Source organism: Neopelma chrysocephalum, unplaced genomic scaffold (assembly GCF_003984885.1).
Source record: "Neopelma chrysocephalum unplaced genomic scaffold, ASM398488v2 Primary Assembly neopelma1_81, whole genome shotgun sequence".
Classification (NCBI taxonomy): domain Eukaryota; kingdom Metazoa; phylum Chordata; class Aves; order Passeriformes; family Pipridae; genus Neopelma; species Neopelma chrysocephalum.
Window position 1 is genome coordinate 4,548,474 of NW_020897743.1, and position 26,854 is coordinate 4,575,327.

The following is a 26,854-nucleotide window of genomic DNA, read 5'->3' on the forward strand; positions in this document are numbered from 1 at the left end:
CTTTAGAGAAAATATACTTCTGAAATCTAGAATTTCCTGTTGCTTTTAACCTGCCAACAACCAGGAGAGTTTTGGCTGGTTGGGTTTTTTTTTAGTTTCTTCCTTTCCCCTAGAGCTTTGCCTCATAAATTAAATAACGTAAATAAAATATATACATTATCTAAAATAATGTAAAGTAATTCCAATAGCTAATTCCATTTGGCTAATTTTCAAAAGAAAGACATTTTACCTCAGACCCAGCATACACAGCCCTGCTGCCTTTAAATCCTAATGCAGGCTCATTCTTGAGATGAGGACTGAGTGATCCTTAAATGTGAGAAAGCTGCATCAAGGGGTTTGACAAGGCTCATTAAAGTTCAATTAGTAAATTCGTTTTAACACCAGGCATCCTGTCCCTTTTATTTCCCAAGCACAAGCAATAAAATTTTCATCACATACAAGTACATACTTAAAATGTACTATGGAAATAGATAATCTTCATGTTTAATTCATCTTATAATAACTGATGTCCATTAGGAGTTCTGATCAGGCACTAGATAGGACAGCTACACAGTGGGGCATCGGATGTGTGTTCCCCAACTGTCCATACTGGGAATTTTACCATGTGAATTGAAATAAAAATTATTTTCAGAAGAATTATCAAAGATTTTTTTTTCTAAAGAGTTATTCTGTTTTCTGAGCAGTGCAGTCTTGGCACACACTCAAAAAAACTTGACTCAGAACCTCTACATTGAGGGATTTTATGGTTCTTTTAGCTACTTCTGTGAGTTTTATTCATTTAACATCATACTATTTATTCATTTAACATCAATAACATAATCAGTTGTTGATTCTCAACCATGGGGAATAACCTCCTCTCCCCTGCCCCCAGTATTAAAAAAAATTTAAATTTTCACTTGGTTGTTTGATTGCAGAATATGAGTGTTGTGAGACTCATGATGTGGACATTTAAAACATCAGTAAATCCAGAGGTAAAATTCAAGCATTAGGCAGCTCCCATGTGCTGGGGCTCTTAAGGCTGCTGCTCTTAATTCCTTTTGTGCAGCAATGAACCTGCCAAGCATGCGGTGCTTGTTATGCCGTGATGGATGTCTTGTGGAGCCAGTCCTTGTCCCCAGTGCCTGCCCTTTCCCTTCCTCTGTTTCCTCTGCAGTGCTGCTTATCTGTAAGACATGGTGCAGCCTTCTGAAGTGGTGCAAAACCTTTAAATAAACATGGTATTTTTGGCTCAATGCAGGCACGGGGACCGGTGGGACCGCTTTCTAAAGTGCTGGGTTGTGGCTGTTCAAGCCCTGCCTTTGAGGGGCCCAGAGTGGACACTATGTGCCTCTAAAACTATTCATTACAAAATGATTGGGAAAAGAAAATTAATTCTGTGATGCTTCTTTTATTGCATTTGTCACATTTACACGCAATTGATGTAAAAGGATTTTGGGAATCTTAAAACATAGAAAGCCAATCATACAAAAGGTAATGCACATGTCAGAGAAAGAGATGCCCTTCATACTGTCCCTGCAAGTCTTGGCCGTGACCAGTTTAGGAGAGTTTTTTACTCCCAAATTGGTGATGTTCAAAACTTTGCTGGCAGTTGCAGCTGCCCAGTTCTTAGTCCTGTGGCACAGGTCATTAGGGACTGCAGCATTTTGACTGCCCCACAAGACGTATTTCCATGAGTTTTAAGTATTATTTGCTGGTACTGACCTTGCAGGAACAGAATTTTCCAGAAGAAACTCAAATATTAAGTCTTCCTAATTTTCACTGTAGATCACTTTGGAATGCTGCATTAAAGGGGAAAACTCTCTTAAGACATTTATTTCCCAACTATAATAACAAAAATAATGTTCTAATATTAAAAAAAAATTAAAATACTAATAAATGGGAAAATCCACTGAGAACCCCTTAACATCTAAAACCAAGCCAGCCCAGTGACTCAGGTGTTATTAATTGTTATTGCTTAGTGTTCTTAAAGAACCTTCCCTGAGTCTTTCTTGAAAGACCAATAGCTAATGTAAATAAGCTGCACTTTTCCCATCCTAGGTAGGCTAGGTCTTAAAGGTGACAGTGCAAAGTGTAGCCTCACTGCTGTGAAATATTAAATAGTCTTTTTGTGAAGGCAGTGGCTGTAACAGAGACCCTGGTGTGTGTTTCTTCCCCTCACTGTGAGCACTCAGCCAATTATTTTGGTGAGTCCCACCCGAAGGGGCAGAAATAAGCACACCCGTTGTAGTAGGGATGGCAGAGTAACTTTTAGATGGTGATGAAATTATACTTGTAACTCTGAACTCTGGGTTAAGCACACTTGATCACTCCTAAACAGTTGTCTTCACTTTGACTCAAATGTTTCCTGCTGATAGAAATGCCACTTCCTTCATGTTGCATATATTCAGAATCAGTACCTTATATGATGTCTACAGCTTGGCCAGCGCGTGTCATTCTGTGAAGACAGCAACCTAACACAGAATTCATTCCTCCCAGTGATACTTTTTGGAGGACCAGCTCTCTTTTTGCTGCCTGTACTGCTGTCACCCAGGATTAAAAGCTGTAGGTACCCCAGGGCTGCAGTGTGAGCTTTCAGTGACTCGGAGAAGGACTGCACAGATGCGTCAGAACAGCGTGGGCAATGACTTCTGGGAAGATCATGAAAAACTAAAGTCTGGCTAATGGAGGCCAGTTCCTCTCCCTTCCCCTTTGGCAGTCACTCATGGTAGCACAAAGTAAGTACAAAGCCTGGAGCTGAGACAAAACGCCGGTGATTTGTGCTTGCTCTAAGTGTTCCTGAAGGCAGGAGGGATCTTTCAGGGCTTCCCTGAATTAATTCCTGTTCAAACTAAAGTCAAAGCTTAAGCCAGACCTTGCAGGACTGCAGGTGCCTGCCCCATGGCCATGGCACCAAGGAGCTGAGCTCTCAGACCATCTCTGTCACAGGATATGGGTTCAGCTGGGCACGTGGGCGAGCCTGCCAGTGGATGTGTGGGGTGTTCAGCCTGCTCAGCCCTGAGCAGGGGCAGTGCTCTGCTGGGTGGGATGACATCTGGTGTGGGGACAAAACTCGCTGAGCATCCGGACCCTCCTGGGACCAGCAGGGGTTACATTTGTGATGCTGGGTAAAACTGGCATGTCAAAATCTCCAGCACAAATAGCATGCAGAGAGTTTTCCCACTTTGGCAAGCGGGTCAGTGGGATCCAGTGAAAAACAGAGAGTGAAAGAGTGGGTGTTTGAGCCTTGTGATGAGCTGAGATGACGTACCTGACATCCTGCTCAGCCTGGGTGCTGTCTCCTATTTTGGATAAGACCCCTTTGCTCCTGTGAACTGGTTGTGTGGGGGTGCTGGAATATATTTCCTGCCCCATCTGCTTTGGTGCTGTTGAGCATCAAGTTTTTGAAGCTGACCCATGCTCGTTCTCGTTGATGGCATCCTTCAGATCAGTTCCGTCTCCAGGGGATGGAAATTCTTGAGTGTGGGGGCCTTGTTGGTGGTTTTGTGTGTTTGTTTGGGGATTTTTGTCTTTTAAACTTAAACCTGATATGTCTATTTGAAATCAAAACATTTGGAATATACCCCTTCAGAATAAAAATGACCTTGCATAATTTCTATATTAAGATTTAAACCCATCATAATATCTTAAATTTACATAAACCTAATATTTAAACGTAAGATGTTTCCTATTAACATGCAAAGAAAGCTACAACTCTGGAAATTCTCTGGCTAAACACATGAATTACGCTTAATTGCAAACCATTTTAGTTCAGAAGAGCAACAGCTATCATCAATCCTTTCTTAGGCAAAAGTGTAGCTGAGGTGAGGTCTCTTTTAAGTCTTTTGATCATATTATGATTAGTCACAATTGGCTCAAATCACTAATTATGGAGATAATTTTCTTTGTGTGATGGCTCTTGTTTAAATGCAAATCATGCTCGAAGGTTTCTTTTGTAGCCAGTGCACCTATTAAAATACTTTTTTCTGCATTGTGAATCGAATTCCAGTTCTGATTCAAAAGCAGTTTGACACAAATGGGAGGTAAAATTAATCATCTAAACAATAAGAAATGCAAAAAAATAGGAAAGAGTATAGTTGCTAACATGGTGTTGCATTAGCATACAGACATTTGAAGTTACTGAATGCTACAACTGGTGGTAACTGTTACCAGGCAATCAGAATCAGTCTTTTTATTTGGGGAAAGATTAGCAGGTAACTAGGATTATACAACAGGGTTAACAACAGCACCTTAAATGGAAATGTTTTGGCTGCAGTCAGTGGCTCCCAGGTCAAGCTCCTATTTAGATCATTCCTCTAGTTTGCACAGTGTTCCTTCTCATGTTTTCTGCTCTTTCAATGCCCGAGCTGGGTTTCAGATGCATTGTTTTGGAGGTGAAGTGGGGACCTGACATTGCTGTCACCCACCCTGGCTCCAGAGCTGCAGGTCCCCTTCCCTCTTACCACCCCAGTCCCAGGGCTGGGGGTGGTGTGTGGTTCCTGGGCTGAGTATCTGATCTAGGAGAAGGGAGAAGAGAACCCCAGCAGTGCACCAATGCAAATGGCTTTGTCACGAGTGGATTTGGCTCCATCTTTTTAAGGGACAAGTTTTTGGTGTATTACAGAAAAGGATCTAGGCTAAGGACACTTGGGCCACTTCTCTGTTGGCCTCAAGGGTGCATTTGTATTAGGACAGAAGACGTCTCCTGACCTTGTAAAATGTGGGCAGTCCAGCTGAGCCTCAGTGCTGAAGAAGGAAGGTCTTCTGCTCTGAGGCAGTACAGGAAAGGAACGTTGTCTCCTGTTGTTTAAGAAATCCACTCCCTTTCTTATGCAAAGCATATGGCAGCAGTAACAGAAAACATCAGCAACCTTCCTCTCATTTGGGGTGGAACTGCTTGACTGCACTAAAATTATAAGTGATACATTGGATATAAAGCAGGAGCACTAATTGGAGATGATGTCAGAGGAGAGGTGTCTGAGGGACAGAGGGAAAGGTGATGCTGGCATATGTCTCATTCTCTGTGCAAAGGACTGCAGGAAAAAGCAGAATGACAGAGGGCAAAGCTGAAGCCATGCAGAACTGCTGTGGGTTTAATGTGTTTGCTGTACCCTACATTGGTGGCAGAGAACTTCCCACTTTGCACCCAGTGCCAAACTTCCACGGGATGAAATTTCCAGTGTGGTTGCAAACATTATTGTCAGATTTTTCTGTCTGCAAAAAAAAGGTTAATTGTGCAGTCTTTGCTTTGCTCTGTTCTATTTTCTTTCCTAAAAGTGTTCTAAAATACCTATATATCCAAAATTGCCTATGCTGACTCTTTAGTGGGGAAACAGCAATGTGCTCATACCCTGGGGAGTCTGGATGTCACCAGCTGAATTGGTAGAAAAGATTGAAGTTAGATGGATGGCAGCTTGAAAATTGGTCTGTGCTACTCTGACTTGCTTAGTGTCCACTGGAGAAAATGCAGTTTTGTGTCAAAACTGTGCTCTTTCTCATCAAAAGATCAAAATGGGAGTTAATCTCCTGCCCTCTTGTGATTGTGTGGGTGTGAATTGCTCTTTTGTGGGGTGTTGGGTTGGGGTTTTGTGGTGGGTTTATTTCTAGATTAGCAAGTGCCTGTTGGTTATGAACTAGGGGTTTTAAATCAGGCCTCCAGAGATACACAGCTGTCTTCTTACTGTCTTCTTACATGCTATGAAGCCACTCAAAGGAAAACTGACAGCTGTTTTCTGCAAAATACTGATTTTTCTTTGCTTTAGTTGGTAACATTCAGTATTACCAGAACTGGGTTTAAATATTCTTTCCTTCTGTTTCTTGGGAGTTCTATTTGCTGGTTCCCAGTTCCATCCTAGTTCTGGGGTAAGGGGCAGACACAGCCTGCCCCCCCCACCTCTGACTCTTTCTCTTAAACCCATGTGCAGAGAAAAAGGTGCCTGATACAGTGTCTGTGTGGTGGTCAAAATGCAATTAGTCTATGCAGGTATACTTTCAAAGGTTAGAAGAAACAATTTTAGTTGCTTGTGAACTATGAGAGAAAAAGACTTACAGTTGACTGTGAGATTTATAATCTTTGCAGTTCATTCTTCTCTGGTTTCTTCTGTAACCACTGCATTGTCCCCATTTCTGTCCAACACTTAGTTGCATTTGTTCACTGACTATTATCAAACAACCACAATCTATTTTAATTGCTGGTTTTCTGAAATACCTGTAACGATTTTGTTCTCAGTCCTGGACTTTAGACATCTAATTTGTTGCTATCCAGCATCTTGCACCTTTTAGGTATTTTTTTCCTTCTTGGCCGTGTTGTGATGGTGGATTTTTTGTCTGGCTGTGTTGCTGTAGGGTTGGGAGTACTGGGAAGGCTCTTCCTTCCTGCAGAGGAAGCAGGCACATGATTTTGCCATCTCCAGCTCTCAGTGCCCTTGGGAGAAGCCCAGTTTAGTATCCATGAACGTTCCTGCCTCCTGCACTCACACACAGTTTGGGGACGGTGCTCTGAAATGGTTGTCCTTGGCACAGGTTCCCTGTGCTGGGAACATGCTCTGAGGTGGATGGGACACCCTTTGGTCTTCTTGCACTTATTTAGTACCAGGGCAGTCCATGGGTATGATTCAGATATTGTAACCCTCATGCAAGGTATAAATATTTGTCTTAAATAGGATTGTAACTTGCTTGTTTTAAAAGAATAGTGTGAAATCAGCATAGGTGGCTTTTCTTCCACAGAAATCTCTGTGAGGCTTCTTCATCACACCCAGAAGAAATCCAATGGGCTCAGAGTTTTGCCTGTGGAAGGGAGTCCTGAAGAAACTGGAATTAAAATAGATATTAAAAAAAAAGAAAAATAAACTAAAAAAAAGAGTAAAACACTCTTCTGTGTGTCAGTCACAGTAGTTAAAAATTGAGTTATCAAACTTTTGTAGTTTTTTTTGGTTTTTTGAAAGATAATTATGAGTAGTTGTGTAGCAGCATCAACTACAGTGCTAAACTCAGACTGCAATACACTGAAAAATATATGAATAATGGCACAGAATGCCCTAACATTATCCTGCTACCGCACCAGCTTTAAACGTTTACACTTTTCAGAGGAACAGCAACTTAATTCTTAATTAAAATCACTGAGCAAATGCAGATTATATTTAATTTAAATATTTATAGAATTTGTTTAAGCTTTCAAAATAGATTAGACGTCAGACAGCAAAACTGCTAACATCTGAATGATAATTTTACTTCTGAGCCCAATTAAGAAACTAGTCAGGAGCACAGCTAATAAATCGCCGCGTTCGAGGAAATACTTTAACAATGTTGTATGTACAGAGGGCCTTTAAAAATTAGTCCTCTAAAGCAAAAGGGATATTTAGAAAAATTTTGCTGCATCTGATAACATTTTAAAATCTTGCATTGTCTCTTTGCTTTCTGGGAGTTGCAGTTCTTCCTGTTACCCTAAGTACAACTGCATAAAGTATGCAGTGAACCAAAGACAGATCAGAACACACCAACGTGCCAATCCACTTGATTTTTGTGATGCTAAACATGTTAAATTGAAGAACATGCTTATTCCAGTTGATTTGAATTAGTCAACACATATAAAGTTAAGCATGTAGGTCAATGTTTTCAGAGTAGAAGTACAAGCGTTGTATAAAGAAGATTTTTACAATTTTAAGGATATTTTTCTCAGTAAAGAAGTTGTTTGCATTAAAATATTCCTCCCCATCAGTATTGCTTTGGTAACCCAGTGTGTCCTTTGGCACAGCATTTTCTCAAATGTGGCTCAGCCACAGTCCCAGATTACCAAGGCTTTTTCAGAGACCAGTTCAAACTCTTGGGTTCTCATTCCTGTTCTCCCCTAAGCCAATTTTCTTCCTGTTTTATTCCAGTTTTATTTATTTATTTTTTTCATTTTCAGAAACACCTTCCCTATTGCATTTATCTGTCACATGCCTAAAAGTGATCATATCCTTCAAGCTTTAGGATGATTTAATGTTACTTGTAGGCTTAACTCTGCAAAAATGTTCACGTTGCTCAAATAACCTGATATCTGTGAAATCTTCCAGGACTGAGTTTGAACCTTCTGGAAATCTGTCTGGCAGTGTCACATTTTTCAGTGTGGCAACAAGTGCTCCTGAGATTAAAAGGCTTTTTGTGTCTTTCATAGAGATGTTACAGCAGTACTTCCTAACTTGCCTTACAGTCTTGGTTTTTACTCTGTATTAGGAAGTCTGTAAGAGCTGCAAGATCTTTTCTGATTTTCCTTTATAATGCTACTAAACATTATGTGAATTGTTTTAGATTGTGTTTCCTGTCTATTTGTACACTGCTGTTTAGGCTGGAATATAGCATGTGTTTAATTTTTTCTTGGCCTCATTACATTTCATTCCCTGCTTCAGTGCATCATCCGTCTCGTTAGTCCATAAATCTGATCTATTCTAATCACTGTAAAATTCTCTGTTTCCCCTAGCTCTGTGTCACCAGCAACACTAGTCACTTTGGAAATTGCTTTCCTGAAAGGTCATTTTACAAAGGGTAGAGGAGGAGGCATTGTGCAGTGCTGGTGCACAAGGCTGGGGGCTTGTCACTTGTCTCAGGCTCAGAGCTGCTGCTACAGGAATGCCAATGAACGTGCCTGTGAACTCCTCTGTCACAGGCTGTCACATGCTGAGATGGTCACCAAGGGGAGTGCCTTGGGCCTCAAACAACTAGCATGGGGAAGTCTTCATTAGGGCCTGTGACCTCTATGCAGTATAAATATGGTGGGGTGGCCTGGTAAAGCACAAGTTACCAGTTCAGTGTCACTTTTGCTGGAAAAGACTTTTTAAAGATAGAGGTTTTGTGGTACATAGAAACAGGCAGTGATGCAGAGCCAAGAACACACAATGGGTGTTCCATCACAGGATCCTCTTATACAAGAACACACTGTGCAAGTCACCTGTGCCTCCTGCTTGGCTTTCTCTCCTCTTCCAAGAGCACTGATGGGCTGATAGTTGGCATATTGATGTGACAGTAGGTCTGTGGGTTAGCTGAGATCAGTTATAGTCAGTAATTTTCCTCCATTTTTCATGCTTAGAAGTGTCAGTGCCTCCACTATGCCCTTGTTTCTGTGCTGATCGTGCCTTGGGGCTGGTTTGGTGCTGCAGACATTGTGCTGCAACCAACAAGCATCTGCTCATGGCCTTCCTTGTGCCGCTGCTGCTTTTTCTGCTGCTTCCCCCACTCATTTAGCACTTCTGCACTGTGTTAGATATCCACAGGAAACTGTTGGGCAGAGATTTCCATCTTCCCTGCATACCTGTACAGCCTCGGCATTGAGGTTTGCTTGGTGCTGCTCAAGACTCTGGGTCTCTGTGGGTGTGTAGGGTGCACTGGGGAGTTTTGACATTCTATTTTTCTTAGTCTGTGTAGCAGAGATGTTTTGGAGCAAGAGCTGTTCAGTTCCTCAAACTACCATGTTTTTCCCTGGCCTGGGCTCCTATGCTGGACTGGCTGCCTTTGCCAGTCATGTTGTGGTCCGTGATATGGGTATTGGCTCATGGCTACAATTCACTCTTGCAAAAGGATGTTGTCCACTGTCTTGGATAAGTGAGTTTAAGATTCGTGAATGAAAAGAACAGGATGAAAGTTAAATGCTTTCCTGAATCCCTCCATCCTGTTTTTTACCTCTTTCTGATATTTAGCATAATCGGGAGAGCAAATGGGAATGGAAACATGCCAAGTTTTGGTTGGACTACTGAAGGGCAGTTTCCACAGCCATGTGACAGTACTACATCAAAATTCTGTGACACTGTTTCATAGTGGTTTTAATTAATCAATGTAATTTAATTTTGTGAGGTTTAGTAGGTTTTTAATGACCTTTTGAATTTGTTTCTGTTTGTGGGTTATTCATAATACTTGCTTTTCTAGCCCAGGGGTGCTGCATGTGTCATGCTATATTAGCTTTGCTAGTCCACTGGTGATGGCAGAAGGCATAAATTCTCCCTGTTGCACAGAAATACGCCCCTCCCTTCTGCTAATTTGTCAGATATGCTACTTTAATTAACAAACTTAATGCTTAGGGATCTGATTGCTGAAAAGCTTTGGTGACATATTAAAGCTTCCTGGCTGGAGCTGCTTTGTTGTGTTCGCAGAAGAACCATTCAAACCAGTGCAAGTTTGCATCAGTGGAACCCAGAGAAGAAATTCAGCTATAAAGCAGATTAAATAAAGAAGTAGAGTGGAGGAGAGTGGTGTGAGTTCTTGCTGATGCTTGTGTGATAAAAGCTGCTTGCATCTGAAGATGTCAATTATGGGCAATTTTTCCCTGGTGTTGTGAGGTTTGAATTACTCAGAATGAGGTTTAATGATAAAATACTAACAGCAGAACAAGTTCTGAGTAAGCCATAGCTGACCAAGTCTTCTGACTAATAGGATCTTATCTAATGGACTATTCTAATGAAGGTGTTTCAAACATACTGTGTAAAAGCCACAGATGTTTAAATTTGAAGGATAAACGTTGTTCTTCATTCATATCTCTCTCTCCATTTCTTTCTCTTCCCCAAAGGTCTCTTCATGTGTGAGTCTTGTCCTCACTGAGCAGTTCAGCTCGCTGCCATCCACAAGTGAGGAGTGCTTTGAGAAGAGCCCACTGAAGGCCTGATAAGAAGGCCCTGAGTCACAGACCCAGCAAACCTGACCAGCTCCTCACCATACACTGGTCTCGAATCTTCTTTGGAGCAGCTACCAGAGGGGCTGAACTTCGCTGTTTCCTGCTGTGCTGCCTGGAACCTTTTCCACATTAACAAAGGCTGATGGAAACCTGTATCTAGGAGGTTCTATGCGAGATACTCTCCCTGCTCCCCCGTGGCCTCTCCCTGTGCCAGTCCCTGCCGACGGCGCTGCATCACCGTGCACCAGATGTGCAGGCGGCTGCAAAGAGCTCCCCTCCCTGAGCACAGGTGCTCTCTGTCACGGAAAAAGTAAGTGTTGCTCAGCAAATGCTGGGCAAATGTGTGACTGTGCGTTCAGATAAAGAAAATGCTGCTCCTCGGGGGCAGGCAAGGGCAGGGCAGTCAAGAAATCTGGCAGTGCCTGGGTTGGGAAAGTGGCAGTGCCAGCCCACTGAGCTTAATTTGCCTGGCAAGGCAGCTCTCCCAGGTGAGGTGAGATGTGACGAATCCAAGATTACCTTTAGGAAGGTTTATTTGGTTTAAAATGCTTTGTTAGCAAATACTGCTTCTGACTTCTTCTAACTTTTAACTAGCCTCAGTTCACCTGTCTTTATTTTAAATTCAAAGGTACTTTACCCAAAGTGTTCTCATCAGCCAAGCCACTACACAGAGTAGTTTAGTGTTCATCTGTCTCATTTCTTTACTGTCCAAGATGAACCTCAGGGGACTAAAGCTCTGAACCAAGTGGCTTCAGGCAATTCATCTGGAAACAGAGCCACTTAGACTTTTGTAAAGAAAATAATTTAGTAATCAGTGCAAGAGACCTGTCTCTAAGCCAACCCATTTGGAAACATTGCCAATGTAGTAACTACTAACATTTTATGGCAATAATACTGATGATGTCTTTCCATTATTGCCAGAATTTCTTCTTCCTTGCAACTACAGGACTGAACTGGCTTTGCATCATCTTCCATAATCCTGCATTAGAAATGCTTTGTAATTTGAGATTGATGCTGCAGAGCTGGACATTGAGCAGAGACATTTTCCTGAGCATTTCCCTGTTGACCAACGCAGATGAATTCATTGGGAAGTGAGGAAGCCATTGCTGCCACGCTGCTGGCAGATGTGCCAATTCAGTGCATTCTCACCCAAACACAGAGGTTTTTCAATCTCTTGTACAATATCAGTAGACCAATGTTCCTGTGCATTCTGCTAATTGAATATGTATAGTGACTCTTAAAACTTTTACCTAATTTCAGAGTTCAGGTTCTTATCTTATAGTTTTTCCTCATTTTTTTTTTTTTGCGAATGAGAAAACACTTATCTGTGTTCATGAACACATTTAACAGTGCAGTTTCTGTACCTTCCAACCAGCAAGGTCCCATCCCACAGAGCTGGATATTACCCAGATGCAAATGATACCTTCCCTTTTTGAAAATTTCTCTGGCAAACATAAAATTTGAAGTGAAATACTGCATGAAACAAAGTGAAGGATAGACTGGTCTGTAGTTATAATGTTAATGCAAGGTTTTGGCTGCGTGATTTTTAGCTTTGCTTTTGTTTTGATTTATCTATGGTTTATAATATTTTGAAAGTATAAACGTTAGGGTAAGAACAAATTAGTGAGATACTGTATTAGTGAGATACTAATTTATCTCCAGCAACAGTTATATGTTATTTAGGGCAAACTTTTGAAGAGGTTTGCTCTCCTGACTTTTTTGTTTTAGGCTACGTGGAAAAGATGTGGGGCAAAAGCTTCCCACAAAGTGGGAGCAGGGGGACAAGTAACATGGGCTCTACCATTTCAAGCTCAGGGAATCTCCAGGCACCACTTTTCCCTGTAGTTCACAGCAAGGCAGCCCAGGCTCAGCACACGGATCAAATCTGCTGTTTTGCCAGCTTGGTTTCATGGGGTAAAGGTTACTGCCTAGTTAAATTAAATACATAGAAAAATACAAGAAGGAGCAGAAGTGATGTGCCTGGAGGCACTGCAGGCAAAGAAGCCTTTATGGTGCCTTTCACTGGCTCGATTACATTTCTGGCAACTATTTTCAGCATTGTTTTTGAGCAATGTTAGTGAGGAGGGAGCAGAAAGAAAATCATTCCAAATTGATGTGCCCTAAGGGCTCATCCAGAAGACTTTCACTAGCTTCATAAGAGCTCCTCCACACTTAATGTAAAAATTATAGTGAAATGGTTTATCTCCTTTTCATAGTCTTGTCTTTTAGCCTCTTGCTTTTTAATGTACTACCCTTGTCCCTTAAAATTCAGAGAAGAGTTTTGAAGTTTACTTACTAGAAAACCAGTAGGTACCAATCTTGAAGGATGTTTAGAGCAGCACTGTAGCAGAAAGACAGAGTCTGCACACAAGGTCAAGGCCTCAGGAGGGTCTCATTGGAGACTGGAGACTTGTGAAGTCCCAGCAGCACATCCTGCTCTGATAGGTGGGAATGATTTGTTAGAATTTAACTAAGAATTCATGAGAAAATAACTTTCTGGCAGAGAAACAAAAAAGCTTTAACATCACCAACCCATTAGTGAAGAACTGTACTTTTGGAGGGTGTATCTATTTCCATAAAAAAAAATCCCTGGTTGCTGTCTAGCAGTAAAAATGCTGCAAAGAACCACACAGGTTGTTTCTGGGGGAAGCATTTCTCTCTTTGACAGCTGCAGTAGAATTGCTTTGTGCTTTTCTTAGGAGAGGAAAAAGCCCCCTATACCCACCAGTGTGCTCTGCATGATCACCTGCAGGATTTACCATCTGCCCTGCTCATCCCCCGGCGGGTGGGAGGTGAGGATGTCCTGCTGCCAGCATTCAGAGACCAAGAGGAGGGGAAACCACCTCCAGTTGGATTTCATAAAAAAGCTATTTGTTTCCAAAAAGTGCCAGCAGATTTAAATTACTGCTGCTGTTGTCAACAAGTTCCCTCTGCATATTCTGTAATGATTAAGGTCCTCGGAGGTTGTGGATCGCTTATGTTTCTCAGCGTAGCTACAGATTGTGAACATAAGGGTTGCATCGAGTAATTTAAATAATTAATTGAAAGGCAGAGGTTCCTTTCCTTCTGTGTAGGAAAATTCCTGCTGACTCCACATTTCTTGCTGCTGAAGAAGATAACCTGGTCAGGTAGCTCAGTGTTGACTCAGAACTTGCCAGCTTTTTCACTTGACATAAAGTTGCTCTCAGATGCAGCTGCTGCCTTGCTGCTACCAGTGCCAGGGCCAGAGAGTTTGATGACTTAATCAACGTGTTATTCCATCAGGAACCATTTGTGGATTCAGATCAGATGTAGGATGATAATTTTTGTAATGAAAAAAAAAAGAGTTAATTTTCTCAAATTCGAAACATGCCCATCATAAAACAGCCTGTGTCCTGTTCCTGATTTGCTCTGAAGCCAAGACTAAGCAGGTGGTCCACCTAATCTGAACTATGCAGGGAAGTGACTTTGCTATTATTATTATTTGCAGCAAATTTTCTTAGAACCTGATGGCTAAAAAAAAATCAGGACAGCTTTTTTTTTTTGTAAACGTTAAAACAGTATCCTTATTTCTTTGTAGTTTATTCTTCATTATGTGATTACTTTCTGTGCAGATTGAACCATGCGGTAGAAGTTTGAGGTTCACCTTCCAAAAATCTGAGGGTTAAAATTAAGTGTCAAAACCTTAGATAGACCTGGGTGATACAGGCAAACTATAGTGTCTTCTGATCACTTCTAGTTAGGGCTCCTTATTTCTATCCTAAAAAAGAAAAATAAAATGAAAAAAAAATATAATATTGGACTTTTCTAAAGGAAATGCAGCTGAAGGAATACCTATATGGAAAGTGGTTGTGGAAACTTCTTGCAGCCTCACAATTTTGGAAATATAAGGAGCAGGACAATAATCTGCAAAGAATAGGTCCAGTCTTTATGCTTCAGTGAAGTGATGCTGAAAACTTTTAGCTGACACTGTGAGTTGCTCATTAAACCCAAGGGGAAACAATGGACACTTGGAGGCTTTAGGGGTATTTTTTTGTGCAACAGAAAGGATTAGTGCAAGGAAAAACTAAAAAATTGCTGATTTTAAGTCTTCAGGGAGTCTGGGCAGTGCTCTATTTTGACAAAGAGCAGATCCAAAGTATGATAAGCCCATTACCAGAGAAATCACATCCTTCTGACGTGTACCTGGCTCAATAAATGCTGCCTGAAACACAGTCAGAGCCCATTACTCTCCCTTGACTGGTGTCTGTGCTCAGCAGTGCGGATGGGCACCTTCTCTCTTGTCTTTTTGAGAGTTTATGGATTACAGAATAGCTCTTTCATGGCCAGTGAAAGAAGATGAGCTAAATACTTAGCAGTGATTTATTTGGCACCAACAGGAGTGCCTGGAAGTGGGCTACTGAGTTTCGGGTTCATTTTGTGCCCTTCCTGTATTCCAGCTCCCTTCTGATAGTGAGGCCACATCAATCAGAGCATCAAGAGGGTTCAAACTGCTGATGTGCCCAGTATTGACAGAGTTTTATTTCTTAAAAAGAGAGAAAAGCGCGAGTCCTTCTGCTCCATTACAAAGACCATTGCTTTTTATGATAAGCAGAGATGTTCTTGTTTACTTTTTTCCCCCAGAATTAAATTTCATTGAAACACTTTACTGTTGCGTTGAATTAAAAGCTTCTTCTCCCTATATTTTTATAATATTGCAAGAAGCCATTAATTATCTGGTGACTTCTGAAAGAGATTTTTCATTCAAATTTACCTTTTGCTGCTCTTGATTCCAGCTGGTATCAAACACTTCAACAGATCCAGTATATTCAGGTTTTTGGGGCAATATAAAAATGTAGATTTAATATTATTGACCTTTGATTTGGGAGAGCATGTGGGTTAGATTACATGTTACATTTTGTTTTGAAAGGCATTGCAATGTTTTTTATTTTATTTTATTATTTTTCCAAAATTTCAGTTGCAACAAAGTGAAAGTCAACTTTTCATTTTATATTACCCTTTGTTACCTGGGCTTCCTTCTAACCTTGTTCCCTGTGATTTTATATTGCTGCAATTCCATTGCACTCAGAGGATGTGGGACCAAACCCAGGACTGTTGTGCTCATCCTGAAGACCTTGAGAGCAACCTTGCTTTTCATGTCTCAAAGAAGTTAACACTCGTTTTTGAATCCTGACCTATGTGTACAATTTAAGTACTAATTTAGCTGCTAGACTGCTCTAAAGCTTCAGCATTAATCAGGAGATAAGCAGTAATCCTGGCTTTCACAAATTTTCGTAAGTTTGCAGAATTACAGAGCTTTCCCTTGCAAGGAAATTTCTTGATCTTATTAACAAGGAAAACAAGAAGCTTAAAGCTGACCCAGAAGCAGTGTTGTTGGCTTGTTTGGTTCCAGGCTCTGCTCATAGCCTGCTGCCTCTCTTTGCAAACAGGGACACAAAATTCACCTCATTCACAACAGCAGATTTGCCCCAGCCTCTGCTGGGAAGACTTAGACAGTCACATTTCTTCTCTCCTTTCTTTTCTCCCTAGTATATTCCTGACTAAGAGTCTCCAATTACATCCTAATTGGCTTCTTTCTTTTAATTGACCATCTCTCCTTCTCAATGGCAGCCAATGCTGACCTGCTTTCTCTGCTGGAGATGCATATTACTGTAGCTCTTTTGAGAGAGGCTGTTAAAAAGAGAAAGAAATAAATTCTAGTTTATGTAGCTGGTGGATAAATAGGATTTTAAATGCTGCAATTTTCTTCACAACTCCCTGTAATGAGCAGGAGGGGGCACCTACCTATTTTCTGAAGTTTAGCAATTCTAGCATATCCTATATGAGCAGGGATGTAAAAATTGTTCCTAACATCTACTTTTCTATGCTTGTTTTAAAACTTCATGGATAGGTAAACCAGTAATTGTAACTGCAATATGTGATTATCACCTGTGATCATGTAGTGGAGGTTGCCTAAGGTTGTGTTTTAAGCTAAAGCAATGGTGTGCACGCTGTATCTTGAGAGAGGTTTCTTTCAGCTCACTGCTTAGCAGACCTTTCCAGAGGCTTTTCCTGGTTTATTCTTAGCATCTCCTGACACCCACAAATGACTGCAGAAAGATGGGTTATCTGCACTGCATAACAACTGTCAGCAAACAGGACTCCTTCACTTCTTTGGGCCGATAACAGCAGCACAAAGGCTGACCCTCACCTGGTTCTGTTCCGAGTGACGACGCTGACTCATGGTGCTCTGCACAATTGTGGGGGATTCTTCCATAAAAGCAGCAATGTATTAAGAGTAGATGTCATCAGAGAAAAGGAGCTTCAGCTGCTGTGAGTTATTTCTGTCCATTTGGCAATCTGCTCTCATCCTCAATTAAACACCGTATCGCCCTGGTGCTCCAGCATATTCATTGCTACTCAAAACAGGTATGAAATAAATACTGCTGTATTAAAGGGCATGTGTGACCACACAGTAATACTTAGGTGCTTATGGAGATGACCACTGCAACCTATTCTTAAGTACACAGATTTTATAACTGGTGCTTTGTACAACCTAAAGAGGCTGGGAGCATGTTCTGCCTGTCTGACCTCTTTCTGGGTTTGGGAGAGACTCTTTGACTGTCTACAGTGTTCATGCTCTGCCATTTTCACATGGTAGGAGGAGACATCAGGAGATCCTGCTTCATGACTAAGCAGCTGGTAGCTACAAAAGACATGACATGAGAAAGCAGCTTGCTATTACAACGGGAAAGTAGTAAAGGCCCTGTCTTCAGACCTTGTAAAATGTCCTTAGCTTGGCATTGTGAGAATAGGAGGTGATATCTGCAGTAGTTTGCACACAGTTGTTTTGGCTTTTTGGCAGAAAAGTGCTGAGGAGCCCAAGCCAGCTCAAGCATATTATTGCTGTGGCCTGGTCAGTGGCTCGTAGGGACCATCACAGACCAGAGATTTGGATGAAAACATGCTGGTGAAATTGCAGCTACTTATGTAACTATCCATCACCCACCACCATTCTTTGGCTCGCTGGCAGCACAGTGATGCTTTTGTATGAAAATCTGTGTAGCCATTTTTGTATTTTAGTAGGAAGTAAAATAGGACTCCTGGACTAGGGACAGACAACTTCCTATGACATTTGTCGTGAGAAGGACACCTGTACTGGAAGTAAAGAGTGTTCAATACTTAAGGCTATGTTTAATATCCTGCCCAGTGACCTTTTTAAGAGAGCTGAGAGTGCTAATGCACAGGGTAGTCTGTGAAAGGATATATGCTCTTAATCAGCTTCCCAATAGTAAGATAATAAAAGCAATAATCCTTTTAGGATTCTGCTTCTATGATCTCTATCTCTATTTTCCAAGGTCACTAAGCGGAAGGGAAGATAAAGGAAGATAAGCTTCCAAGGAGCTGAACAGTAGAGAAGTGAAAAACATCACACCCACCAGATTGTTCTGCTTCCAACTCACGGTGAGGGAGTCAAACCATGTTGAGAACAGACGGAGTGGTTTCGCAGGGCACCGGTCACAACAGATTTCCAGTGTAGCATGAGCTTCATCTTGTGGTCCCAAGCATCTTTTGATACATTCAGACTGAGAATTTGGACTTTTTCTTTTATCAGGATACCAAACTATTTGGCCCAGGGGAGGGAAATTTATTTTTAGAGTTGACAGGTCTGATGTGGATGGGTTCAATGGGTTTGTTTAGTATCTTTAAAACCACAACAGAAAACACCCCACCTACCCCCCAAAAACTATCACCCTCAAAAATTACTATCTGCTGCATGTGAAAAAAACCTGCTGTTGGTGAAATTTTTAAGATTGTAGGATGGATGGAGTAGCAAAATATGCCATTTAAATGTCCGAAGTTGCTTCTGTTCTCAGCTGTGGTGAACCCTACCCCTCAGTGCCAGATATCCATTTTCCCCTGACTTCATTAGACTCTGTATACGAGAACAAAAACCTGCCTGTTTGCATATTAAACAGCATCATATTGAGTTGTCCATCCCTTGTGAGCTCTTGGCACTAGAGTGTCTCTACTGGGTCAGTCCATGGGTCCATCCAGCCAAGTCTGCTCTTTCCAACAGAGAGCAGTAAAATCTGCCTAGGGAGGATTGGTGAGCCAAGGGCAAGCACACAGCCCTTGCCCCTGTAGTCTCCTGGGCTCCAGCAATTTCTGCTAAGTGGCTTCTTAAGCCAGATCTGGGATTATCCTGTTTAAATAGTCCCAAATGGCTTTTATTTTTTCCCTCTCATTATTTTGTCTAATTGCTTTTTGAACTCATCTAAAGTGATGAGGGTACAGAGGAGGGCAGCAGGTGATTAGGAGACTTCTCCTGTGAAGAAAGGCTGAGAAAGCTGGGCCTGGGACAATGAGAGGAGACATTATCAAGGCACACAAATATCTTAAGGGCTGCTGTCAAGAGGATGGGACCAGACTCATTTCAGTGGTGCCCAGTGATGGGACAAGGGGTAATGGACACAAACTGAAACACAGGAGGTTCCATCTGAATTCAGAGGAAAAGCTCTATACTGTGAGAGTGACAGAGCACTGGAACAGGATGCCCAGAAATGTGGAGTTTCCTCTGAAGAGATTCAAAACCTGCCTGGATACAATCCTGTGCAACTTGCTCTATGTGAACCTGCTTGAACAGAGTGGGTTAGACTAGATGACCACCAGAGGTCCCTTCCAAACCCAACCATTCTGTGATTCTCTGACTTAGCAGCAAATTCTATTCTCCTGCACGGAAAACACATTGCATTTTTGTTTAGGTCTTGATTTGTTCTTTCTTTAATGTTACTATTAGTAGAATAAGCAAGTTTTGTCCTGCTATACTAAATATTTATTTACTATAAATGTTTTGAGTTAATGAAGAATGTAGCAAAGCCCCAGTTTGTTATACAATATTTACTTTGATTGCTAAAGCCCAGGACTGCCTTTATAACAGAACTCTTGTCTGTACCCGAAGTCTGTTCCTTACCCTGTCCATGTGGAGCTCTGCAGGCAGTTCTGTCTCTGTGGGTGGAGGACTCCCTGTGGTGGACAGGGTGTGTGGGAGGACAGCATTGTACCACACGTGTGTGTGCATAGGTGATGGAGAAATGAAGAGCAGTGGTAACAGGTTGTGGACAGCAGAATTAAACGGGGCTTTCTCATGCCAAAAGAAACCTTGGGATCTAATCTGAACTTTTCACCTCACATAAACTATAAAATTTAATCCCTCATGATTCCAACCTGGGAACTTTTTTTCTTTGAACTGCTGGCCATGCATCTTTTCTCTTTATAGCATTACTGTGTTAAAGCCCAGTTCTAATGCAAACTGCGGTATGGTAATGACTTTTTTTTTTGTGTGTACTGTGCTGTGAACATCTGAGCCAAATTGTTGACAGTCTTTAATGTGTTTTGGAGCAAATGCATTTCCTGAGGTACGATGTGTTCCACCTTATCCTTTAGTTAATATATTGATTCTTCTGCCTCAGGCAGAGATACTTAGGCTCATGTCTCTTGGTTGTTGCTTTTAATTTGAATTCAGTTATGAACATTGAAGAAACTGTCTCAGACATTACAATTGTTTTAAATTCGCTACAGAAATGGTCCATGAGCCATTAGATTTTTTTCAGACATTCACATGGCTGAAATTCAGGCCTCTAGCTTAGAGTGTGCCAGGCAGCTGTAGAGAATATCTTTCCACATCTGCTGCATTAGACAGCAATTATATTCAAGTTACATAGGAGTTGCATAAGATGGGTTGAGCCCCTCTGCTCATTTAACTGATGAGTATCTAGCTGCTTTTAAAAGGAAGGGTCCTGCTCAGGTTTCCTGCCTTCACTCGTGTCTGTATGTTCCCAGCACTTCTCTTGCATTAGTTCTTGCCTTCAGTAGACCCAGTAGTGAACTATTCCAACTCATTAATTAGCTGGGATATTTGCCAGCTGAGGAAAAAAAAAAAAAAGACAAAAAAGGAAAAAAGCTGGGCTGGTGAGCTGATAAAACTCACTTCCAAGTGCTGAATTTCAGGCATGATGAATAGCCAGTCCAAAACATGCCCAAAGCCATGTTTTCCCTCATGTATCTGATGGAACAGCAGTGAAGCATGAAAGTTCTGTGAAATAAAGTTCCAGCTATCTTAATTTTATCATCTTCTTCTATTTTCTGTCTTTCTGTTACTGCTTCTAGCCTGACAAGCAGAGTGGTTATCAAAGAGTTCCAGTTTGGTAGAAGGATGTGCTTTGCTCTCAGGGCTGAGCTAAAAGCATGAAAACTTTGAGTGTGCACAGTCCAGGCTTTCTGGAGCGAGAATCCAGGGATGAACCCAGCTGGGGTACATTGTTTGCTTCCCTCAGATTTTGTTTCCAAGATAGTAGGTCTTGATTTATCTGCTTGTAAATTGAGCATAAGTGTGTTTATGTGTTGTACAGACACTGTGGGACTGAAAGGCTGTCTGAGAGTCTGAGATAATAGAGATGCTGTGTAAGCACTTGTAATGAAGGAGTCCTGATAAATTAGCTGTACATTTTTTCCTGTGAAGATATACCAATATATTGATGTCATAAGGGTACTTTGAAATATAGCCAAGTGAACTAGTTCACCTAAAGAAAGAACATGTCTAAATTGTAGTCCTGTTTCTCTCTGTATCTAACACAAGCTGATTTCTAAGATGCAAAACCAAAGGAAACCCAAGCTGTGGTGTTCTCCATTTTGCTCTTTCTTCCCCACCCATTTTGACAGCTGGCATGGCTCCTGCCACTGGCCGGGTATGTAAGTAGAAAGTTGGCAGTACTTGTCACAGGCCACCTTCAATCCTGGCTTAAAGCCAGGTTTGCTGAGGATCTTGTGGGGAGGCTTCTTTTCCTGAAGCCTCCCTACTGACCTACTGTGCAGTTCACCAGGGTTGCCTTGGTCCTGTTGCACAGGTCCTGAGGCTGGGGAAAAAACCATCAGCTTCATTAAGATGTGGAGCTGAGCTGATTAGCCATGATGATTTACAGCAATGACTAACTGATTGGTGAACTTCTGGGTAAAATCTGAATTCTGGGGAAGGAGGTTTGCTCTGTGACACTTCCCTGGTTTTGCTTATGATTGAAACAGAGTGGCCTTTTACTTGTAGGTGAAGCAGTTTTGGCTGCCCTCTGACAGCTTCTCACAAGGATGCTGGGACTTGACACAAGCATGAATCAATTGGCTTCTCAGAAAAATTCTGAGAACTGGCTCTCTGCCACTCTGCCTGGAAATGGAACAAAAGTAATGTCATTGCTTCATTCTCTTTCACTTTGCTGAAAATTTTTTTTGTAGCCAAAAATCCTCAGGCTGGAAAAACAGTCCACAACACTAAAAAAAAACCAACCCAGCGGTGCGTTATTGTTGTCAACAGTGATGGGATTTAGGGTGACTGAAAAACCCAAAGTACTTGGCTTTGCATGATGAACTGAAGTGGAGAAATATGGATTGAACAGACAAGTGCTAATCTGCAAAGAGCAAGTGGTGTGATTTTTGCCTCAGGAAGAAATGATGCTTGGGTGTGAGTGATGCACAGCAGAGGAGCAAGGCTGGAGACTCCTGAACTGATGGCACAAGCTGCTCCTTCTCAAGCCAAGGAGCTTCACTCCCATCACACACTGGACCCACTGACTCTCTGCAGAGCTGCCTCAGTTGGGAAACCTGAATGAGTGGGAAGATGCCGCTTCAAAGACGTAGTAGAAGGTTATTTATTCTGCCTTCCCATGTGTGGAAGACAGGAAAACGTAAGGGCAGATGACAAATCCATCAGGAGTCGTTTGGGAAAATGCTCTGTTATGGTTTCAAGGCTGGGAGAGCACCTGTGGAGAGGGGGTGTTTTTGTTCGTTCACAGGGGAAGATAATTTACTTTCAATAATACAAAAACACTTTAAAAAAACCCCAATGTTTTAAAGTTCTCAGGATCTAATTAAGGAAGTGTGTGCAATCAGCAGGCCCCTTCCTGGAGCTGGTGTGACACGTGGTACAGTGTCCCACCTGCTGGGCTCCAACACCAGGGCTATGACATTCCCATCTCTAGAGCAAACCTCTGGCAGTTGAAGGTATGTGCATCTTTCAGCACCTTAAATTTTGTCTCATTTGTTGACAAGACCAGTATGTTCATATTTCATAGCATTTTTGAAGATATAAAACCAGGTTGGTTTCAGTATTATCTCCCAAATGTTTAAATGCATTTGTGGGATTTTGCAGGGTCTCATACTCAGTAACACAATTCACTTTTTCCGTTCTTGTTTAATTAATTTTGGATTAAAAGGATATGTCTAGAATTAAGCATGTTCTTGCCAGTTTAATATCACTTATTAATAGTATATTTGGACCATGAACAGAGATGGAAATTTACTATATTAGTTACTTTTAGGCAGCTTAACATTTTTAACAGAGAGGAAAATCTGTCTTATGTAACTAAGTCTATAATTCTAAATGAAACTCATTATCTGATAAATAATTAGTGAAATTGGAAATTAGATAAATGCTGATTCATTAGCCTCTGGTTTTAGAATGTGATTGTAGGGAAATATGAATGGAAAGAGGATGCTGGAAGTTTATCTGTTGGTAAAGTAATATTTAGAGAGGATGAAAGTAATTTATTCAAGATTTAAGATGGCCTTAGCTGACAGTATTCAATTTTTTCCCACAGCGAAACAGTGCTAAAGATTTCTGTTGTTATAAAATGAAAGTGAGGGTCATCAAAACTCCTATGAGGATCATGAACATATTGAATAAATTTAGAAATAATAAATCTATCTAATGGGTTATTCTCTGGATTTTCATCTAGGGTTTTAAGGATTGCAGCATAGAACTGGGGGGAGCAAGATGAGGCAAATTAACTGAAACACAGCAAAAACTGAAGGAAAAGGTTGTCCCACGGACTGCAGAGAGGAAACCTCAAAACTGAGCATTAATTTATCTTAGTTTGGTGTCTCTACTATAACATACACTGCGGCTGTGTAGCTGTTTGACATGAGCTGTTGTTAGATGGTGCTGCTCTTCTTCCATATGCAGGATTTTCTTTGGCTTGTTTGTGGACAACTGGTTGTCTGTGAAGAATTGGCTGGTCGATGCGGCTTCTGATCCTCATTTCTAATCCTGAAAATACATGAAATACTTTCTTCATCTCACTCTTCCACGGAACAGAATTGCCTTAAGACTAAGCTTGCATCTGTGAAGCGTGGGAATGACAGGATCCATGGGACAGTGTGCCCAGCAGGGGTCAGTTTGTGCTGTGGAAATATCTGGGAATCGTACATGAAGTGCCAGAAGAAGTCCTGTTGCTTCAATGATTTTAAAAAAGTTTTGGATCTGCAAGAGACTGTTACTCCCTGCAAACCACCATCTCTGCTGTTTTTACAGTGCCTCTTTCCCACACATCACTGTGCCTCAGGCAGCAGAGCAGCACGTTGCTCTCGTCTGTTTGGAAACTCCTTTCTCATTGCTGGTGGTGGGGAAGGTCCCCAGGTATTTCGTGTGGGTCCTGCCTACCCTCTCTGTACCCCTGAAAGGTTTTACCTGCACAGTGGTTATCCTGTTCTCTGACACGTGTTCTGGTGAGCAAGCAGAGTTTGTGTGCATGTGGAAGAACTGAGCATTAGGTGCCAAACCAGACTTTGGACAAACTGAGATGATTGCACTGGATTACAGGAGTCTCTGAGCCCAAGCTGGAGGTGAGGGATTGCAGGATGAGGAGCTGAGAACTCAGAAAGGCATCCTGAAAATCCTTGAGGAATGGTGTCAGAGATACCATTGGCTTAAGATCTGTGAGAAGCCGTTTTTAGCTCTTGCTCATGGTGTTTGCATAAGTCACAGATGGCTGAATTTTTTGTCCTCTGCTTTGTATCAGTACAGGATGAGTAGTTTCCTCAGTCTGTAGTGAGACAGTGAGCTGTCATTGCAATGATTCATTACCTCACTATTGTTCTCTACACAATTTGTCAACCCGAACCCAACTTTTAGAAAATGCCCATATGTTTACAGTATGGGAAAAATAATAACACCATGATCCCTGGGGATAATTAGAGGTTGTTTTCAGGGCCATAGGTACTACATATGGAAATGGTCAGTTCTATAAATATATGGGTAAAGTTCAGAAGTACTGGAAAGAAAATTAACAAATAGTAAGTGCCCAAGTGTTCAATTGGCCCCAACATAGCCCATTAATCTGTGTGAACAAATGTTTATGAGCAGAATTAGCCCATTTGGCTCTTCAATCTGTGCATTGTGTACTTGCTTTCATTTGCAGTAAATATGCACAAACCCTCAATATTACAGCATTATGTATACAAATCCAAGCCTTGGCTCTGTAGAGTGGTGATGCATCGTGTAACTTGGTGCAAAGGCCAAACTTTAGACTAGTTTTTGAAAAGGCGACCCAGCAAGTGAACTACAAAGCTGTGCTCATGCTCCACACTTCTGGTTTTGAAGAGCAAAGTCCCAGAAGGACACTCAGCTTTCTCCTTCAGGTACATACTGACTGTTTCAGCACCCCAGTGCATGTTTGGAAAAACCCAGGCCGAGTATAGTTTGTATTTTAAGGGTTTTATTTCTTTTATTGGTCTTTTTAAGAGTAACTAAATATAACATCATAATATTCTTTTAATAGCCCTCTGACTGATTTTTTTTTTTTTCCTTTCTTGCAAGGTGAGTGGCCTTTATCATGTTTTTCACCCTACTCAAGAAAAAATATTCACAAAGTTTCAGAAGTCTGAAACAATGTGGGTTTTCATTTTGCTGCTTCCTACCTGCTTCCATCCTCTCTGAAAACTGAGACAGAGATGAAAAAAAAACCCCACGCTTTCAAAATTCAGAAGAAATCCAGCTTGGATTTATGCCTAGTACAAGGGTAAAAGGGTTGCACATTTTCTAACTAGGATTGTCATTTTCTAGTATACAGTGCTGCAGTTGACTCGCTTCACATAAAAGGAATGTAATTCATTTTATTTTGTAGGTACAGAAAAGGGACCCCACCAGGTCATGATTTTCTGCCAGTGATTCACACAAGTCGGTCCCTTGGCTGAGTGTTCTTGAGGATGATCTTTCTATAACGCAGAAAAATCTCAATTATTACTTTCAGCAGAGGTTAAACAAGCTGCCATCTTGAGCAGCTTGGAGGTAATAAACTGTGCTGAACTGAGCCCAGCTACAGGCACACATCCCACGCAGGGCTCTGGCCCTGGATGCACACAAACTATGAGCTATATTCTTTATGCTCCAGGGACTGTTAAGAAATATTTCTCTTTGTACAAAAACTTTGTGAGTGATATATGCCAAAATGACACATGGATTGTCACATATTTGGGCTTCAAAATGTTCTATTTGCCAGGGAAAGCATCTGTTTCAGTTGGATCGACAACCAGTGCACCTTGGGCACCGGGGTGTGTAATCCCAGGGCTGCCACAGAATCAGGCTCACAGAAAGGCAACCCCAAATCAGTGCAAGTTAAATAAACTTCTGGAAAGCTCTGAGGACTCTTGGTTGAACCATAACCAATAGCAACACGTTGAAAAAAAATTATCAGGTAATTATTAGAGAACAATAACATTGTTAGGCTGATTGGGCTGTGCACCTAGAGGCTGTCAATCACAGTTGTTATGAAAAGCAGAGCATTTAGAGGCTGTCAGTCACACCTGTTTGTAAAAGCTGAAGGACTTCAAGAATTGTTATGCCTGAATTTACCAAACGCAGAAATAACAAAAGCACCAGAGTTTCAGGCAGACTAATATTACAGTTTCTGTAGAAGCTCTTGCGTAAATTTGTGCCTTTATTCATCTGAAAATATGACACTGGGAACTTGGAAAGGTTTATTTTTCAGCTAGCTCCTTTATAGCACTGATTATTTTTTTTTTAGGGCTGCTTAAGTGTGTTCAATCTGGTAACAAAAAGTAACTTTTGTTATATTCCTTTACTGTGAAGCAAAAATGTTCGAGTTAGTATCCAAATAGCAGAGAGCTGTGCTGGAGCCCTTTAGTTTTCTGAGGAGTTTCACACATTACTGCATACCTAAAACACTGCAGCAAATACCAGCTGGAGAATTTAAAAGGATTCAGGAAATCCTTAACATGGAGGTATTCACCCATAAATGCTACGGGAAATGGTCCCAGAGAGATTGAAAAAAAACCATGAAAACTTGTGTCTTCATTTTTCAGAAAAGGATTGAACCCACATACTCACCTGATTTAAACCAAAAGTAGTAGTTAGTTGTTCAAGGATGTTGTTTGTTGTGTTTGGGTTCCTTTCCCTTTCCCTTTCCCTTTCCCTTTCCCTTTCCCTTTCCCTTT

The 26,854-nt window shown here is 41.4% G+C and overlaps 1 protein-coding gene across 4 annotated transcripts in view; it reads left to right on the plus strand.

The window, feature by feature from the left end:
* Window positions 1-26,854, plus strand: part of HTR2C (5-hydroxytryptamine receptor 2C) — a 208,002-nt gene that overhangs the window by 126,825 nt on the left and 54,323 nt on the right. For 3 of the 4 annotated variants that reach the window (XM_027690567.1, XM_027690564.1, XM_027690565.1), the window contains one exon: window positions 10,511-10,925. The gene's annotated coding sequence lies outside the window, so the exon portion shown is untranslated. Of the gene's footprint in view, window positions 1-10,510; window positions 10,930-26,854 lie in introns of all 4 variants that reach the window. The other variant, XM_027690566.1, reaches the window with a different exon arrangement.